The 5,000-nt window shown below is 54.4% G+C and overlaps 2 non-coding genes across 2 annotated transcripts; both read left to right on the top strand.

Moving 5' to 3' along the window:
- Nucleotides 1-1,667: 1,667 nt before the first annotated feature.
- LOC124752876 lies at nt 1,668-1,867 on the top strand. The gene has a single exon (XR_007012227.1). It is a non-coding gene; the product is annotated as a U2 spliceosomal RNA (small nuclear RNA).
- Nucleotides 1,868-4,229: 2,362 nt separating this feature from the next.
- LOC124752874 lies at nt 4,230-4,429 on the top strand. Its single transcript, XR_007012226.1, has one exon. It is a non-coding gene; the product is annotated as a U2 spliceosomal RNA (small nuclear RNA).
- Nucleotides 4,430-5,000: the final 571 nt, after the last annotated feature.

Here is a 5,000-nt window from a genome sequence, read left to right as displayed (position 1 = left end):
CATATCGGCCCGTACCACCGTGTGTCACTCCCACATGTGGAGCGCACACGCTGCAAGCATTTAGGCCCTTCGGCTGCGGTTTTTCCTTATCGCTTCTCGGCCTTTTGGCTAAGATCAAAGAGGGGGCGCCAAACGTCTTCTCTCGCGGACGCTCCGCGAGTGTCTGAGACAGCGCCTGCGCCACATCCTACTCAGGAAACCGGACCAGGGGAAGGTGTTCGAGTGCACCAGGGAGTCCACAGCGTCCAACCACTTCATAGCGGGAGGCAAATACACCCGCTTCGCAGACTGGCGCTTTATCCATCGCGCCAGGCTCGGAGTCGTGCCTCTGAACGGTTGTCGCCGCTTTGATGGGCGGGCAAACAACAACAAAGCCTGCCGACGCTGTGGCCACAACAACGAGACGCTCCCGCACGTGATTAACGCGTGCATGGTGCACTCAGCAGCCCTGCAGTATCGTCACAACGCGGTCCTCAACCGCCTCGCGACAGCAGTCGCTGGGCGGCCAAGGAGAGGAAACGCTGCTGTTCCTGACATCAGGATTAACCAAGCCGTCATAGGGGACAGCAGTGGGCTGCGTCCGGACCTCGTAATAACTGACGAGGCCGCGAAGACTGTGACCATCGTCGATGTGACAATCCCCTTCGAGAATAGGCGGATTGCGCTCGACAACGCTCGGCAACTGAAGAGGATAAAGTACGCCGACGTTGCGCGCGGATTAGCCGCTCGCGGCTATTCCGTCACTGTCGACGCCCTGGTTGTCGGCAGTCTGGGGGCGTGGGACCGCCAGAACGATGCAGTGCTTCGGCACCTAGGCATCGCTAGCCGCTACTGCCAACTGATGCGGCGGCTGATGGTGTCTGACACCATCAAGTGGTCCCGCGACATTTACGTGGAACACATTACTGGCCACCGCCAGTATGTGTCCCCCTAGACTGTGGCATGCTCTGACGTCAGGCTGCGAGACCCTCGAGACTGCAGTCGTCGGAGAACTTCGAGGTCGGTGCCTTCGTGACGTCGGCGTCGAGATTCTCCTCCACGACGCGGGACCTGCGGCGCTACACCATCTTCGCGCCGCACTGCAGCAGTGCCGAGTCAGTAGCGGTGCGTGCGGTGCTGCCTGGTGCCCCTCCCTCCGTGGTGTCCGCCGAATATGGCCCCCACCTCGGTTGGCGCGGTGCTAGGCGGCGCCAAACGTGTGCCTACTGCCCGGCAGTCTCCAGCCAGCGTGGGAAGCAACGCCCTCCTGCCACGACACCCCGGTGACGTCTGCCGCAAGGCGGACAGAGGGGAGAAGTCCGGCTGCGTGTGACCCGCCTGCGTGCGTGGCACACCAGCCGCTGGCAGCCGTGCATGTGCAGTGTGCTGTCAGGGCATGGAGATGAATGAAATAAAACAAAATAGTTCCTAAAACTAGTTCCAAACCTTCCCCGGTCTGAAATATCTAAGGCCGCGCCTATCGCGGGATTAATCTTAAGGTAATATACTTAAGCATCCGCGCCTAACGCGGTCTTCCAATATTTAAGTAGTGGGCTTAACCCACGAATTAGAATTAAATTCAACTATTTAAGTGCGGTTAGAACCGTCTACTATATATTTCAATTTAATTTTCATTAAATTTGTAAAACTCGATTTGTATAGAGTCATGAATATTCTTTCTTAAAATTATACTTCTTAAAACTGTAACTAAGAATTATCTCGGAAAATAAAAAATCTGTTCTTATCAGCTTAATATCTGATACGTCCTGCATCGCAGGACCAGAATATTAAACTCATTTTTGGCTCATGACGGAGTGCTAGGGGCTTGCTCCACCTCTGTCGCGGGTTGGCCCGGCATTGCAGTACCGCCGGGATCGGCCCACCTAAAATTAATTAAAACACAGCCTGAAATGGGTTAATATTCTGCAGTGATCAGATATTCCGCTGGTAGCAAAACTTGTTGTGGTTGTCGATTTGCCCAGTAGTTAGCTGCTTACACACCACGATTTCTTGTAATTAATTTAACATTTATCTTATGAATATTTTTTTTTTTTTTTTTTTTTTTTTTTTTTTTTTTTTTTTTTTTTTTGCGGGTAGCCGGTCCGCTCTTGCAGCCGCATTACACTAGGCTGGTAATTTATGTGGCCACAGAAGAGTGCCTTCGGATGCCTCGTTGGCGTCACATATGGTCCGGCCACAGATAATTTTAATTACATTTTTTGGAGTTATATCCTTAGCTCCTCGCGAACGTCGTCGTCGCCGCCGCACGCACGCAGAATACGTGTGTACACACGTACGCAGTAGGCAGTGGACGATGTAAGCACTCGGCTAGGTGTAGCTCGCGCCGGCCTCGCGCCGGTGTAGCTCGCGCCGGCCTCGCGACGGTGTAGCTCGCGCCGGCCTGGCGCTGCTGTGGGGCGGCCTCACGGCTTCTCCACTGCCCTGGCAGCTAGCGGCGTTCAAATGGGAGTCGCGGTTTACTGTTCGACATGGAGGGTAGTACTGGGCTGGTGACGAGTGCTCCCGTGAATTGTCTTTCCTCCAGCACTTGCTTTTGCGGTGTTTTCGACGGTCGCCAGTTGCCATATCGGCCCGTACCACCGTGTGTCACTCCCACATGTGGAGCGCACACGCTGCAAGCATTTAGGCCCTTCGGCTGCGGTTTTTCCTTATCGCTTCTCGGCCTTTTGGCTAAGATCAAAGAGGGGGCGCCAAACGTCTTCTCTCGCGGACGCTCCGCGAGTGTCTGAGACAGCGCCTGCGCCACATCCTACTCAGGAAACCGGACCAGGGGAAGGTGTTCGAGTGCACCAGGGAGTCCACAGCGTCCAACCACTTCATAGCGGGAGGCAAATACACCCGCTTCGCAGACTGGCGCTTTATCCATCGCGCCAGGCTCGGAGTCGTGCCTCTGAACGGTTGTCGCCGCTTTGATGGGCGGGCAAACAACAACAAAGCCTGCCGACGCTGTGGCCACAACAACGAGACGCTCCCGCACGTGATTAACGCGTGCATGGTGCACTCAGCAGCCCTGCAGTATCGTCACAACGCGGTCCTCAACCGCCTCGCGACAGCAGTCGCTGGGCGGCCAAGGAGAGGAAACGCTGCTGTTCCTGACATCAGGATTAACCAAGCCGTCATAGGGGACAGCAGTGGGCTGCGTCCGGACCTCGTAATAACTGACGAGGCCGCGAAGACTGTGACCATCGTCGATGTGACAATCCCCTTCGAGAATAGGCGGATTGCGCTCGACAACGCTCGGCAACTGAAGAGGATAAAGTACGCCGACGTTGCGCGCGGATTAGCCGCTCGCGGCTATTCCGTCACTGTCGACGCCCTGGTTGTCGGCAGTCTGGGGGCGTGGGACCGCCAGAACGATGCAGTGCTTCGGCACCTAGGCATCGCTAGCCGCTACTGCCAACTGATGCGGCGGCTGATGGTGTCTGACACCATCAAGTGGTCCCGCGACATTTACGTGGAACACATTACTGGCCACCGCCAGTATGTGTCCCCCTAGACTGTGGCATGCTCTGACGTCAGGCTGCGAGACCCTCGAGACTGCAGTCGTCGGAGAACTTCGAGGTCGGTGCCTTCGTGACGTCGGCGTCGAGATTCTCCTCCACGACGCGGGACCTGCGGCGCTACACCATCTTCGCGCCGCACTGCAGCAGTGCCGAGTCAGTAGCGGTGCGTGCGGTGCTGCCTGGTGCCCCTCCCTCCGTGGTGTCCGCCGAATATGGCCCCCACCTCGGTTGGCGCGGTGCTAGGCGGCGCCAAACGTGTGCCTACTGCCCGGCAGTCTCCAGCCAGCGTGGGAAGCAACGCCCTCCTGCCACGACACCCCGGTGACGTCTGCCGCAAGGCGGACAGAGGGGAGAAGTCCGGCTGCGTGTGACCCGCCTGCGTGCGTGGCACACCAGCCGCTGGCAGCCGTGCATGTGCAGTGTGCTGTCAGGGCATGGAGATGAATGAAATAAAACAAAATAGTTCCTAAAACTAGTTCCAAACCTTCCCCGGTCTGAAATATCTAAGGCCGCGCCTATCGCGGGATTAATCTTAAGGTAATATACTTAAGCATCCGCGCCTAACGCGGTCTTCCAATATTTAAGTAGTGGGCTTAACCCACGAATTAGAATTAAATTCAACTATTTAAGTGCGGTTAGAACCGTCTACTATATATTTCAATTTAATTTTCATTAAATTTGTAAAACTCGATTTGTATAGAGTCATGAATATTCTTTCTTAAAATTATACTTCTTAAAACTGTAACTAAGAATTATCTCGGAAAATAAAAAATCTGTTCTTATCAGCTTAATATCTGATACGTCCTGCATCGCAGGACCAGAATATTAAACTCATTTTTGGCTCATGACGGAGTGCTAGGGGCTTGCTCCACCTCTGTCGCGGGTTGGCCCGGCATTGCAGTACCGCCGGGATCGGCCCACCTAAAATTAATTAAAACACAGCCTGAAATGGGTTAATATTCTGCAGTGATCAGATATTCCGCTGGTAGCAAAACTTGTTGTGGTTGTCGATTTGCCCAGTAGTTAGCTGCTTACACACCACGATTTCTTGTAATTAATTTAACATTTATCTTATGAATATTTTTTTTTTTTTTTTTTTTTTTTTTTTTTTTTTTTTTTTTTTTTTTTGCGGGTAGCCGGTCCGCTCTTGCAGCCGCATTACACTAGGCTGGTAATTTATGTGGCCACAGAAGAGTGCCTTCGGATGCCTCGTTGGCGTCACATATGGTCCGGCCACAGATAATTTTAATTACATTTTTTGGAGTTATATCCTTAGCTCCTCGCGAACGTCGTCGTCGCCGCCGCACGCACGCAGAATACGTGTGTACACACGTACGCAGTAGGCAGTGGACGATGTAAGCACTCGGCTAGGTGTAGCTCGCGCCGGCCTCGCGCCGGTGTAGCTCGCGCCGGCCTCGCGACGGTGTAGCTCGCGCCGGCCTGGCGCTGCTGTGGGGCGGCCTCACGGCTTCTCCACTGCCCTGGCAGCTAGCGGCG

This window comes from Schistocerca piceifrons, unplaced genomic scaffold, assembly GCF_021461385.2.
Source record: "Schistocerca piceifrons isolate TAMUIC-IGC-003096 unplaced genomic scaffold, iqSchPice1.1 HiC_scaffold_490, whole genome shotgun sequence".
NCBI classification, from domain to species: Eukaryota; Metazoa; Arthropoda; class Insecta; order Orthoptera; family Acrididae; genus Schistocerca; species Schistocerca piceifrons.
The sequence above is the reverse complement of the archived record's forward strand: the minus strand, read 5'-3'. Positions and strand labels throughout refer to the sequence as shown.